The sequence below is a fragment of the Anas platyrhynchos genome, chromosome 4 (genome assembly GCF_047663525.1).
Source record: "Anas platyrhynchos isolate ZD024472 breed Pekin duck chromosome 4, IASCAAS_PekinDuck_T2T, whole genome shotgun sequence".
In the NCBI taxonomy this organism is placed as follows: Eukaryota; Metazoa; Chordata; class Aves; order Anseriformes; family Anatidae; genus Anas; species Anas platyrhynchos.
The window spans coordinates 33,722,676-33,737,727 of NC_092590.1; the positions used below are offsets into that span (position 1 = coordinate 33,722,676).

The window sequence follows — 15,052 nt, forward strand, 5'->3', positions numbered from 1 at the left end:
TCATCTTTATGCTGAGGGATCCATACAAATACCAAATTACATAGATGTCTTCAGTACAAAGTCTGTTTCCCTGAAAGGAAAAATACAGTGTAGTTCTCTTGGGAGGAGGGAGCCTAACTGGCTTTGAACTGCCTTTGTAAAAAGGACACAAACTTCTGAATGGCCTTGGAAATTTGTTTTCCAAAGGTTAAAAAAAAATCTACAGACTGAGAAACCTCCCTTAAAAAATCTATAGACTGAGAAAAACTAATTGAGTAAGAACTAGCACATCACATACTGTATTTTGGAGGGACTTGGACAGGTCTTGCAGCTTCTGTGGGTAAATATCTATTAAAAGCTTGATATAAAGAACAGAGCCCTAAGAGGCTGACAAGAAGGAGGAAAAGCTGAAAGGGAGAAATATATTGGCTAGAGAACAGGATCAGATAAGCATATTATGCCTGATTATTCTGTTAAAGAGAAACTGATGGTCTCTCAGTGGGAATGCACTGGTGGCTCACTATTTCTCAAAAAAAAAAAAAAAAGAAAAAAAAGTGTTTTTTAACGTTTAAAATATTTCTGCTGGAAAATTCCTGAATATTGTAAATGGAAATAGGTAGCTCTGAGATTTTTAGGTGAGATATCAGGCTTTAACAAGCTTTCTAATTCCTGTGTTTTATTAGTCATAATCAATATTGGCCTAAAAACTGATATAGACTGCAATATTTCTCTATGGTAATGCAAATAGATTGCTCACCAAAAGCTACAACTGCTGCTAACTAAGCTATCCCTACATAAAACCTTTTAACAGTGATAATTTATTGTGTCCTCTGTGTATTTATAGTGTCAGTAGCGCTCTGTTAGAAGTTTTGCACTTCGAACCACTTTGATAGAAGAACATAAACAGTCTCTTATGAGGAGTTTAATAATTTAATGGAAGTTCATTGTGCTTACATAAATTTGATTCTTGACATTCTGTGGTTGTGGGAAGTTAGCACGTGCTGTCATCTCAGAACTTTTGCAAAGTTTTTTGAAGAAAATGAAGATGGGAGGAGGAGCAGATGATGGGAGAAGCGAGAGCTGAGAGGAAGAGGTTTGGATTTCAAGTGGCCACGTGGATAGGTCTCCCTCACCTCCCATGCTTTTGGGTCTGTTTTAAGAACAAAATGTGACAATATACTGGGTGTAAATGCTGAGAAGGCGAGTTAGTAAGCATTCCACTTCCATACTAATTTGACACCTGAAGCAAGTCTTTATGTTAACTTTGCTTTGAGGTTGGTGGAAAACATTTTAACACTCAGCACACTTGATTTCTTCTTTTTTAAACTTGGAATAGCCTGGGAATCATTAAGTGCCAAATGCTTTCATCAAGCCCATAAACAAAAGGGGATTCTATAGTAAATCCATTTACTCTCCTGAGGTTTCAACAAAACACATTTTCACTTATTCAAAGTGGAGGAATAAATCTGTAGCTCTTTTTAAAGAGACTCACTTCGGGGCCCTAGGAGGCAGACACAGTACTGGATTTAAAACAAAAGCTGTAACAAAGGCATCCTCACCAGGCTCAGTAAATTGTGCTGACATTTAATACATCTGTAATACGTCTGCATGCGAGAGCTATTCAGCCACTACCCAACCTAGCAACACAGATAGCCGCCTATGAGGGGAAAAATATGTGCTATAGAGATGCTGCATTTTGATTAAATAAAGCGATGTTGAGTGAATCAGCTTCTTGACTGAAAGAAAAAGCTGTGCTCTGGCTCTTGAGGGAGAGAAAATTACTTCTACAGCAATGGAAAGCTTAAACAAACAATCTGGTGTTTTACCTCTATTTAATCACACTGTACTTTTCTTGCGATGTCTTTCTCATCGCAGATCATCTTTATATGTAAACACACTGGTAATTAACCTTGCCTGACTTATTTAACAGTGACACAGTCGCTGCTTGGTAGAGGCTCTTAGCTCAAACACAGGGCTGACATTACTGAGTAAATAAAGCAAAGGGACGCTGGCTGGCTCTGGAGGTTGGCTCTTGCACCAGATAATAACCCTGGATCACAGCTGGTAGGGAACGTATCTATATGCAGGCATCTGTTGTCTTATGTCTTGGAAATATGGACTTCTACATGCATTTTGTGGCAGAGGTTTTCTACCAAGCATCAGGTGGCAGAAGCTAGTCAATCACTAGTTCATTTAGCACAGAATACATGTGTATGTCCTGAAAGACCAGGCTACAGCTTCTATCAGAACTCAGCTTTAACATTTTCAGTTGGTCAGGAAACTAATGGACAAGCACTGCACTTGTCAGGCCCATGTCAGGTGTCCCTCTTGCCGCGGTGAGGGGGAGCAATCAAAGCACTCGGCAGGTACCTGCTTCATCGACTCCATGTGGCTGCTGTCAGTCGAGCAGTGATGTGGGGCTGTGCTGCAGGTGGCCACAGCTAGGTACGGGCAAATCTTCCACCAGGAAGCATTAAAAATTAAAATTATTATCTGAAGTATCTTGCTTGCAGAAAGGAGACTTTTTCTGATGAGAAACTTTTTTTCAGATTGTTTTAAACAAACACTTTGAATCAGCATTATAAATAAAATTCAGCAATGTGTCCTTATGCATGAATAAATTAAAAGATATATACTATTTCTTTAAATTAGCAAGGAGAATTTCTGGTTTCCAGATGTGTGGGGCCAGTAGTAGTACTGCTAGGTTTGATGTGTTACTGCTGAAGGCTCTATATCCCTTCCCCCTCTAAAAGCAGTAAACAACAGCAAGGAAAAGCTGCGAACATTGATACTTGGAGCTCAAAATCAAACTTACAGAGGTTCTGAAAATGTCATAGGAATCATTGTATTTATTTGTAAGGAATATCTGGAGCTGGCAACATTATAAGAGAAGATTTCATTTCTTTAAAATGCATTACACTAAATTCATATACAGTATATTAGCTGAACTCAAAAGACAGGGACAGGATCCTTTTTAATGGGTGTTGCTTCGTTGAAATTCAAAGTAATTTGGCTTCACAGAAAATGTTGTAGACAGTTGGTAAAACTACATTATTCATTTGATGCCTCCTGTTTCTTTGGACTTTCAGAGGGCATGTTTAGACTTTGTGGTCAGACAGAATCTGACAAAGCAGCCCAGTGCAGCGACTTTGAGAACAGGCACTGCATCTCGGGTCGGTTCTTGCCCAGAAATTACTGACATGGCTTCCTCACACAAGTCACAGGCACAGAACATGAGGAACAGGTCTTCAGGAAGAAACCTTGGGTCCACAACCACAAGCTGGGGCAGTTAGATGAGAATGGAAATGAGAAAGAACAGAAACATGAATTGCTTGTGTCAGCACTAAACTGGAGGAGGAAAAAAAAAAAAAAAAAGGTAGCTTCCATGCTTGTCTTCAAATTAAAAATAATTTTCTTCATATTAGTAGTAATGGATTATAAAGTGAAAAAATAATTCTCAGTTAAGCAACAAAAATGTTTTGGTGTTGACAGTCTTTGGGGTGTGAAAGGAAAAAAACATGACTTCATTCCAGCAGTGATAAATAACATATGGAACACAAGTTTTCCAGTCGTGTTTACAGAGTACTTTCATGTATGTGTTTGGTTAAGAACTGTTCTAAGGGAAGTAGATTTTTCCTCATCTTTCTGCTTCTTCTCCTGCAGAAACTACCCATCGTATAGATGAGCAGTGCTAAGAATGTTCTCAGTATTACTTTGATTATTGTAGGTAAGCTTCTAAAAGAAGTTAGGTTTTTGTGCTCACCTCCCCGCATAAAACAAAACTAATGCTTTTCTTCTTGAAAGAATAATCTTTCACAGGTACAGGGCTAAGATAGCAGGCACTTCCCAGTTCCTGTGACTTTGCTTACCCCTGTCTAAGGAAGTTAAGCATTCATCCCTTCTGAAAACCAGTCCAAGTCATATATGTAATTCTGCTGTGCTGTCTTGACAGTCATGCGATGTGCATTGAATCTTTCATCTCTTCTTTCCAGTAACTAAATGAAAAATGCAATTACTTCTGGCTTTTAGGCTACTCAGGGGATGTCTTGACTTGAAGTCATGAACCTTGGCTTGCTTGTGTGCAAAGCACAACTGGGGCTGAGCTGTGAAACATGGGCTGTGTATAGATGTCATGGAAAGCAGGCAAGGCCAGGTGGTTCAGAGCATCCAGAGGAGACCACGTGGTGTCCTATTTAGACTGATATGGCTTTGTTCTCAATATAGTAGGAGACTGGTTAAAAGTCTGTTTGAAAATAAAGAGAAAATCTACAGCAAAATGTACGACCAGTGTTGTGACTGACAGTTTTATTAATAAGATGATATGAGAGCAATCTTTGAATTTAGCAATAGACTGCTAGGGGTTGCTGCTCCCTGTGGACAAGGAAGACACAGAAATCTTAAAAAGAAATTCTTAACATTCTTGTGACTAAGTTGAAAACAGCATTTTATATTCAGGCCTGTTTGGGTTTTTACTGATGAAACAAGAGTTGCATACAGTATCACTTGTACACATAAAATAGTAAGCTTTTCTCGGTCTTAAATACGTTACCGGCATCAGTCTCCCACAGTAACTTTATCAATATGTCTCACTAATGGCAATCAGATCAGCTGTGTGCAGCAATAAATAAAATATTTAATAACCACCCGCAGAAATAGATACGGTAAGCACTATCAATATGATAAATGTGGGCACCATCCATCTTTGTAAACAAGTGCTTCCTGGAAGTGCAATATAAAATATACTTATGAAAGCTGGTGTAATACAAATAATGGCAATCGGTTCTAATATTCTGACAGATTCAGAATAATTTCAGATGCATTTGCAACAACAGATTTGCATCAGGCTTTTAACTAGTTTAAATATTATAATTTTATAAGGGAAATATCTGTATAAGAGCACCACAGCTCACTTGCTGAAAACCTCTACAACAGATGATGAATAATTTCCAAGAAGAAAGCTGGTGGTGCTTGATTAGATGTAACATTATTGTATGTATAACATGCCTGAGAATTAAAATTGGGGTGTTCTTCATCCTAGTTTCTTCCTCAATGGACAATTCATAAAACTTCTACAGCCAAAGGGCATTTTAAAGAGAGATTTTAGCAAAGATTTAGCTAATAATTATCAAGGTTGTGTAGCAGTGTTTTTTCAAAGACAACTGTCAATAGAGGCAAAAATAAATTATAATTCAACAAATGATAGGTAAAATATTTTATTTCTGTGCATGATCCTTAAGGGTCCCTTCCAACTCAGGATATTCTATGATTCTATGATTTCACACCCCGTTTGATATCACGTCTATCATGCTAAACCTATACAATAAGGCATATAGGTAGTGAAACCTATGTTAAACCAGTTTTATATAAAACCTAGCATTATAGTTACTTCTTTTGAGCTCTGATTTCTTAGTTTAACTGAGAAGTGCTTTTTCTTACCTCTTCTGGCACACTGTTTGTTTATTTTTTTCTAGCACTATGTTCATTTTAAAGGAGCAAGGTTTGCCTTCTGCTGTGTTAACTATGAGATCTGTTAAGCACAGCTTCACTGAAAAAGTTCTGCAAAGCTGAAAATTATGGGTCTTAGGGACTGCTTATTGTGATCAGTGCTTGCACAGCCGGGAAGGCGAGATTTCTTGTTTAATCTGCACACATTGATTATAAATGGTCTGAACAGATAATCAAGAGAAGTCAATGCTTCAGTTCAAGAATAGGAAAGTTTAAAAAATACTGGGAGGAATATAATGAATTCTTTCTCCTGCAACGTTGATAGCTTCCTTTCAGCTACGAAGGGCGCTATGAGCTATCCCTTCCTTTCACAGAGTAAGTGGACAATTAAACTCTATCTGAATAATTCAGATGTGCAGCATGGATTCCTGCACAAACTTCTCCAAGCAATTTCAAATCAGAATGAAAGATATTCATTTATTTTTCTCACTGTAGCTTCTCTACAGTAGAGTGTGAATATCACTGCAGAAATCAGCTCGGTGTTGCACACCCTAAGCAGTTTCATGGGGTGAAAAGAAGTGTGATACCTTAACTTGCTCAACTTTTCTTGTGTTAAACTGCATTATTGTAAACTGAACTGTTTCATCAGTAACATACACAATTTATTTATAAAAGGATTACAATCAGAAACAACTGATATTATTTTGAAATGTTTCGCAAATAAATGAGAGTGCACAGTGCTTAAAAACAGAGCAGAGGAAGATCTGCATGCCACGGTCACCCCAGTACCGCTAAAAGGTAGAGGTTTTGAACGTCCTGGTGGTAGCACCTCTGCTGGGTTAGCTCAGTGCAGGAGGACAAGTGTTGCTCAACCAGAGCTGTGCAGCGGGACTCAGAGCTGTACGTGCAATCACTCTGTCTGTGTTAGAGTGGCTGAGGGCTTTAGAGCTCATTGCTAGGTCAAGTAAACACTGAGTAATCATCAGAAGTAGCTCGTGGAAGGAGGAAAAGATGACGACTTCCTTTCCAAGTAGGAGGACAGCAGTTTATGATGTAGAAAGGTATGACTTACACCTTATGAAATGTGGCCTTTGATATTTGAACCCACCATCCTGCTTCAGTACTTCCTGCCTACAGGTTTCTCATTGTTTCAGTTTGTTTCTCTTGGGAGGACTGCACCTTTGGGTAATGGCTCCACTTGTAATTTAAAACAAAGAAAACCCTTTATATGAGCCTCAAGTTAAAGTTTCTACCCAAGGTGTTAGCGTATGCAGCTGCTGCGATCGTTACTATTTATTCCCTTGCTGTCGTGGTTTAAGGTGAGACAGTCTTCCATCCGCTTCAGCTAATTATTATTCAGCTAATAAGTGCTTAGATAAATAGTCCATTACTTAAGGAAATAAATCTGAATTGGGACTCTGTAGACTTCTGGACTTGTATACATAATCCCATTGCCCAAATAATGGTGGCTGGGTAATGTGTTTCTTTGTGGGCTGTTTGAGCAGAGTTCCTGGGACCTGAGCTTTGATTTGTTTAAAAACCTTTGAGCATAATTGCAACTTTAGGTTCATAGTTCCACATAAGCTTACTGGGGGGAAAAACAAACAAACAAACAAAACATATCAAAATGATCCAGAGCAGAAAGTAGTGTTGTGCTGGGACTCGGGAGTCTTGGCTGCATGGAGCTTGTTGGTTCCATCTTTTGTAAAATGCGGGTGAGAGTAGTGCCCCATCACAAGGCTTGGAGGCAAATATTTGAAATAATGGTAAGGAAAAGGGCTCTGTAGTAAATAGCTGAAGGTGGAAGGGAATGCATCTAAAGTTCTGACGAGTAGTTTAATAATGCACTTTTACAACTCTGTCACGTACTTTTACTTTGCTTCTTGCTGTGCTATTTTGTTTTTGTTTTATAAGTAGTAGTGATCCTAATTTGAGTTTTGTATTAGCCGTATACTTTAAATGGAGAAGAAAAAGACAACTATTTTTTATCCCTAGTGAATGCTGTTAATGAGTTTGCAAGAAAAATGCAACTCATAAATGGTCTTAATGGAAGTCTACTACGCTATCTAGAATGTGACAACAATTGGGACAGGAGAATTTCAGATTATAGGGGAAATGAAGACACGAGCACCTCCCAAACAAGCAACAGTCTATTCTAGGTCAGATCTTCCTGTTTGGGGTGTTTCATTCAAGTGGGAGAATGTGGTAGTGTAATGAATATGGCAGGTGAGTATAACTTAGTGGCTAGTAGCTCATATTCTTCTGAGATGTCAAAGCAGAATATTCTGGACCATCAAAATAATTATTTTAAAAATAGAGGAGAAAGTGTACTGCCATTCCAGTGTAAGAGTCCAGATGTAGATTGGCAAAACAAGGTAGCTTTGAGAGAGCCATTAAAACCAAGCAAAACTGAAGACCAGAGAGGAGGAGCAAGCTTTCTGGGATGGCTCAGGCACTTGTTGACACTCCAAAGCTGCAGACACACTGCAATCAGGAAACTAACATTAGCGTAGACAGGATGCATGAGTCAAGGAGATTGAACTGAGATGAAAAACATGGGATTCAGGCATCTGCCACTCGCCAATTGCTGGGCACTATTTGTGGTTCGTGCTGCTGATCAGAGCATACTGGAAAAGAAACAAAAATAGCTTAAATTGGGTTAACAGCTAACGTCTATCATGTGACTTACTGAAAGAGAGAATTGTTTAGTGGTAAGGACATGACTGGAAGGGACAGTAAGGGAAACTCTCATAGTGGTGCGTTGCCCTTTTCGTCCACCAGCCCCCATTGCTGGATCTGCTCATCTCAGCTGGTGAGGTTTACCAGCCCGAAATACTGAGTGTGGCCTGACAAGCAAAGCAAGCCCCAGGAGCTGCAGCCTACATTTTGCTATTTTCTTTCAAAATGGGTTTTCTTCCAAATTACCACCTAGACCCTGTAGGTATTCAAAACAGACATGGTGACACGAGCCGTTTATATGGTTTCATTTGGGCTGGATTAAAACCAAAAGATCCAAGTGACCTTGCTCAGGTCTAAGAACAGCAATTCCTCTTTCTGAACATGTTTTGCTTTAGTAACAACACTTGCAGGTGTTTGGGTGGATGGATGTAGTCAAACAGTTCAACAGGACGGAGCAGGAGCTTTGCATTTAACATGTGCCAGCTATACTGTGAGTTTGCTGTGAGCTTTAGATATATTGGTAGCAAAAGACAACTATTTAGACATGAATCTGCTCTGAGCACTCAGTTTGGATAAACACACAGTAAGTCTTGCTCTTGCTACCTTCCTGAGCCCCAAAACTTTGTCTGAAATGTAATTCCTACTCTGAGATATGCATGTGAATAGACTTTTGACATAATTTGACAGCATGTATTTAAATACCTTTTTCATCGTGTTTCTGGTATCTGTCAGACAAGGAATCTGACTCTTCCTTTGTAATGTTGTTTCTACAACAAGCATAAATTTATTGAATTTTTACTTCTGACCTGTGTAAGCTGTTTTGGCATCTCTGGCATTTTCTAGGAGCAAGTTGTTCTCAAACTCCACAGAGTTTTTCACTCTGTGAGTTTTTTTTTTTTTTTTTTTTTTTTTTTTTGTTGTTTATTTCTGTGACATTTTTAATCCACTCGGATATGTTAGATAATTCTAGACAATGATAAGCTGGTGCTCTGAATATGCTGATGCTTGTCTCTTGTTATTGAAAAGATCTGTGCAGCGCTGAAAAAGATTTTTCTTGTGATTGAAATTCCTTCTCTACAGAGAAGACAGATTTCAAAGTTTCCAAAATAGCTTGGAAAAACAGTGAAGAAAAACTACAGAGAAAAACTGTCAGTTATTTTAAGACTTACTGTAGGCATCTGTCTGAAAACAGTCCTTGTGTTTGCTGTCCAGAAATGCTCAGTTCTCTGGTTTGTATTTTCTAAAACCTAAAGCTATTTATAGTTTGGACTCTGAATTGTAGCATTTTTGCCTGCTTTACCTTTTCCTCCTGTGTCATAGAGTAAGTAGAAGCACTATTTGCATTTATTTGGACAACGAAGCTCAAATCTGAGGGGTGGGACTGGTTGGCTGCATGTACATGAAGACAGTTTGAATCCATGTATATATGTTGTCACAAATTTATAGGCTCTCAGTGTCCTAAAGCACTTTTGGCCCAGTGTTTATACAAAAAGGCTTATCTGACCTTTGTGTTTACATAGCATAATGGATTTGCCTTTCAAACACTGATCAGCAATGGAGGTTATCTTTGATCTCCCTAATTGTATCATGTTTTTGTCCCGTGAATGAATTTGCCAGCTTTATTGATAAATTCCTGACTGGGAATATCCCATTAACACATTCTGGGGATTGAATTAACTGTCCATGTCATTAGGCCAAGCAAAACCTCACAAACAGTGTTTAAGAGACTTGCTGAACTTCTAACAGAAACACATTTGTTATGTTTACTTTATCTCAAAAGCAAAAGCTAATAGAGTATGTTTGTTGCTTACTGGGCATCTCAAATCCAAGTATTTTCTTTGCCTTATAAGGTAGATTTTGCTCAATAACTGCCTGACACTTTATTTAACTAGGTTGGTGCAGCCAAAGCGTTTTTGCCAAATTACAATTAGGACATCTACTGTCCAGAATATTTATTGTAATGCAGCTCAGTTATGTGAAAAACAACTTTTAAATGATGTGACTGTGACTGTTTTATAGCGCTGTTTTACGTTTGGTAGTAGCAGTGTTTCTTTGAAGATTTCTAAGGTTTCCTTTTCATTTCTCCTGAAGTTTTTTTTTTGTATTTTTCAAAGCGCCCAAACATCCAACCCTTCAAGTGAATAACCACAGAAAACGCATAGGAGATTATTCTCTATGGCTCTCTCAATAATGTAGTGATTCGTGAGATGCTTTCAAAAAGGCTTTCTTGTATGATTTCGAGATACAGACATTTGTTGCAATATGTTGTAATTACTTAGATAAATCTTAAAATACATTGCAGGAGGGCCCAGTCTTTGACTGTGTCATGATGGTGTCTGGTGCATGTGAGATGTGGAGGCAGAAGCAATATATTCAGTCTGCTCCTCAGCCTTCCAGTCACTGAGACGAGCTGTTACGTTATCTGCAGCGGTTTAATGGGCTGTGTACACCAGCTGACAATCAGCAGGCGGTAGCATTGGCTCGGTGTATTTTTTTTTTTTTTTTTTATTCTGAACATTTTTCCACCTCCTGTTTTAAGGAATCCTATCTAGGGACTGAACTGAAATCCAATGTTCTTTTAAATCCACATCTGATGTTGGGTCACACTGACTTTTGTTTTAGAAGGTGAAAACAGGAGAAGATCTGGCAGGAGGGTGAGATTTGGGACTCCCAACTCTTGCAGAGGGTCAGCTGATGGAATGCAAATCACAGAGCAAATGGTTATAGGCAGTAGCCACCCTTGTGGCTTCATATAGTCTAAGGCTAAAAATAGGAACTATTGCTGCTTCATATTATTTCTGCATCGGCTGTGACCCCTTGGCTGACAAGCCCCGTGCATCTCCAGGGTTTGACCCTTGTTTGATGTTAGTGGTCAGAACTCTGAGGTTTTCTGTAGGACTGGGGAGAAGAGCTCTTCTGGGAGGTGCTCTCCGATCGGGTGGCAGTGAGCAGAGGTTAAAACGTGGAGGCAAATGTCAGTGGCACCCTCAGGGCAGAGCCACGGGCAGGTGGTGCTGGGCTCTGTCCTTGGTGGGGCCACCACCAGGCTCAGATCTGCAGCCTGGCTGCGTGGTTGGTATGAGAGAAGTCACTTGTCAAATGTGTTTCCTCTTCTATTATCACTTTCTTTTGGCTCTTGGCCTTCATAGGGTACTTGTACAAATTGTTCTGTTATATCCATGTTTGGCTGTATTTCACAAGTTACTTCTGAACTGATAGAGCTCTAAAATTTCTTAGAATAATGAGAATAATAATAATCAACTGATTGGGATTTTTTTTTTTTTTTTTAAGGTTTTCATGATCCTAGGTTTTGTCTTATTAGTGGTTTTTGCTCTTTTTTTTTTTTTCTTGGTTGATTATTTTGTTGTTGTTTGCTGCTAGTGCTGTTATTACCACTACTTGCTCTACTATTAAACTCAAAATGATGAAGGCTTATTTATTTACTAATCATCATCTAAAAAGAAAAATAAGTTTAAATGAGACATTTCAGTGGATCTATTCAGGTGTTCAGAGAGAGAGGTCTGTATCGGCTATTCTGGCTGATCAGTAATATTTGTTTCACTTAGTGTTACGGGGCCTTTCTGAGTTCTGTCCCAGCCTCCAACGTAGAAATGCAATTCTCTGTGTTTGCTGTTTTCTTGCTGTGAAAAGTCTCAAGCTAGTGGTTTGGGCAGGTGGGCTAGGCAAAGCACAAGAGGGAGCAAGCACTTATAAAAGCAAGAAATAGGAACTAGATATCTGGACTCCAAAAATGCTACCATGCTGATTAAAATGAAAACACAAAACCTGAGCCTTTCATCTGATCTGAAGCACGAATACGAGTTCATTTTGAGTTTACAAAGTTGAGAACACTGGCATCCTTCAGACTTCTTTGGAAAAGCAGCCAATTCAAACTTCCTGAGAGTGAAGTTTGTGGGAAGTGGTTTAACGTATTAGAAAAGTGTTTTGAACTCCAAACAGAATAAGGTATTATGCTCAAAGATGATCCTTACGCTTACAGAAGGAAACTACAAATTGTGAAACATTTGGGGAATGGCTTGATGTGTGCAGCTCTTCAAAATATTCTCATCACTGGGAACGTCTCATTAAAAGAATCTGTTTGTCCCTGGGCAAATAAAGAAATGGGAAAGAGCTTTCAGACATAATCAAACGTCCATCCTTACAGACCCTTTGGAACAAACTGAACTTTAAAGATTGATTTGACCACACTAGATTTAAAAAGAAAAAAAAAAAAAAGGGTGGGGAGAGGGAGAAAAGGGGGGGAGCCACCCAAACCCATACAATTATCTCCTTGGAGCCATACACGAAATGGCATAAAGGCCTACTGTATAATGCACTCTACAGGGACACGCGAGGTATACAGAGCCAAAGAGCAGGGCGGGCACAAGAAATGATTTTTACCTCAGACAAGCATTGAGTTAGCAGTCAGGGTGCCACCAATCAGCCACAACTGCACGTCAGAACGGGACCTTTGGTTTCCGTCCGTGCTTCTGGTACACGGCGCCACAAACGCTGGTCGGGCTCCGAAAACATAACTGGTGGTGTACAGTCCTTGCCATCTCACTGACATTGACATCGCCATGCCACTTGTGAAGATAGCTATCAAGTCACCCCAAACAGCAATAAAAGACTGAAAAATTGAACTAACCCCCCCCCCTTTTTTTTTATTTATTTAATCTTGTACTATTTTTTAAACAGTGATTTTTAAAGGCTTGTCTTGTATTCCCAGCAGTATAAGTTAGACAAGCAGTAGTTTGTAAACAGATATTCTAACCATGGACATGCTGCCCTTGAGCTGTAGGGCACTGCTCAGCTGTAGGTGACGTGTTACTGTATATTTCTGTATTGGGACAGACTGCCTGCCCTTACTAAATCATTACGTATTCCCCCAAGTTGAGCTGAGTAAATGTATAGTTGAATCTCAGAAAACTTTGTTTCCTTCTGAAATGAATTAAGTGGCTACTATTTTGAAATGTTTTAAAAATATGTAATGGGAACAGACTTCTTGGTGCCTATTCCAGAATTAAAAATTGCTAAAAGCACCAGACTCCATTTAGCATCATGTACACCTGCACATGTGCGCTGTTGCATCAAGCATAGATATTTTTGTAATGTTAAAAGATTAATTTTGGAATATAGGTGAACGTTTATCTATAGGGGTCATTAACAAAAGCTGATGTGTATTTCTAATAGTTATCTTCTTAAATGAGAGCTTTCAGTCTGCCTTAGATATACATATGCTATACTGGCAAGTCCATGAGACTGGAAGTCTGGCTGTCCAGGAAACAAAGCAGTGAAAGATGTAGAGAAAATGTCCAGTCAAGGGTACAGGGAAGAACAATTTCTGTTCATGAATTCTTGGAGATCCTTCTGCTCTCAGCTCTGTGTCACACCTTTTTCTTGTTGGGTCAGAAGCTAAGTCTAGCTGTCTATTTGTGTGTTTGGCATTTAAAGATGCAAAAGACATTTTCTGAAATGCTTTTCATATCATTCATCTGGCTTCTGATACTGATGGTTAGAAACAAGCATCTCAAAAATGATAGGAATATTGATTTCATGGTCAGAACGCCTCACAGGTACCAATGGACTAACTTTATGCATCGGCTATATCAAAAGCGATACATGTGAAATTATCTAAGAAAACAGAATGTTTCTAGGCTTGTGAAGTTGTTTTGGTTGGTTAATTGCTGTTTTGTAAAGTTTTATTTTCAGTAATTGGGGGAGGTGTCTATTTTTGCAAGTTGCCCAGACCCGAAAGGATGCAAGATTTTTTTTCAGTAAAGACAAAAGCCAGTTGTGGGGAAGGTAATACGCTTCCTGAGGATAAGGTAACAACAGGTAGTAGTGGAGAGAGATCTGTTTCTCTGTGTTTGTTCAGTGGATTAGGGTCCTTTTTTCATTTAGTCATCGACGTTCTCTACTAGAGGGGGGAATAGGATGTGATCAGCATGTTACACACAACCATTTCTTGTTGTATCTTGTTCAGAATCAAATCTCTGCAAGAGTTTTGATTTCTGCTTTCACTAATCTGAGATGAAACCTCCAATTCTTGCTCATTTCTGGATCCAGGGCTGTTCAAAAGAGTGTTTTTAATGTTTTTACCCTGCTACTTGGTTGCTTTCACTAGCTTTTTTGGAAATGCAATGCTGTTGCATGGACAGAAATCAGATAAGAGTGTTTTGTTCTCTGGTATTTAATGGATGAGAAGGGAAGATTTACCATTGTTTTTATAACTCCCTCTGCAAAAGTTCTTGAAACAAGAAAGCCCTTTCCAGCACCTCCTCTACTGAAAGCAATGTGGGTATGTTCTGTTGCTTTTCAAGTAACAGAATTTATGAGGCTTTGAATGTGGTGAAGGCTTATTGGAAGGATATCAAAGGCTTCTGTGACTTTGTTTTCCATCCACGGTGTAAAGGCCCTTCATGGACATTGAGCAAGGGACTGTAGCACTCCCCATCCTCTATCAGAATATCAGCACTGTACCTCACTAAGTTCTCAGGATTAATCATGAGCTGAAATTAGTTTAGCAGCATTCGAAAATCTATAGTGAGAGTCTCCTCAATGTGCAGTAGTTTGGCTTAGCTGTCTGTTGTTAGCTGGTTTTGTAACAGGGAAGAAATTCTGCTGAAATTAAGACTTGCAGACTAAGATGTTCCTTTGGGCTGAAGCCACAGGTGACTGCAGAAGCTCAGCTGAAAGCTGACTGCTCTGATAGTTTCAAACATACCAGAATAAAACCTAAATGGATTTTTTAACTTGTGATTCTAGTTTTAGACAATGCATATGGCAATAGGTCTGGTACATGTTTAAAAGGATGCGTCTTCTTCCTGTTCAGTAATACTGAAGGACACACCCCTTAAGACATTCTGCAAGATGCAGTAGGTGCATCTTTGTTTACTCTTTGTTACGAGTCCTTTCACATATCAGGGACATAGCTTAAGAGCTGTGC

At 39.1% G+C, this 15,052-nt stretch overlaps 2 long non-coding RNA genes across 6 annotated transcripts in view; one reads left to right on the forward strand and one right to left on the reverse strand.

Annotated features, from left to right (window-relative positions):
• Positions 1-15,052, forward strand: part of LOC106016056 (uncharacterized) — a 48,916-nt gene that overhangs the window by 13,623 nt on the left and 20,241 nt on the right. The window lies entirely within an intron of this gene.
• LOC106016054 (uncharacterized) overlaps positions 2,809-15,052 on the reverse strand; it is a 270,464-nt gene continuing 258,220 nt past the window's right edge. For both annotated transcript variants that reach the window (XR_003496990.3, XR_011809047.1), the window contains one exon: positions 2,809-8,051. This is a non-coding gene — a long non-coding RNA (uncharacterized lncRNA). The remainder of the gene's footprint in view (positions 8,052-15,052) is intronic.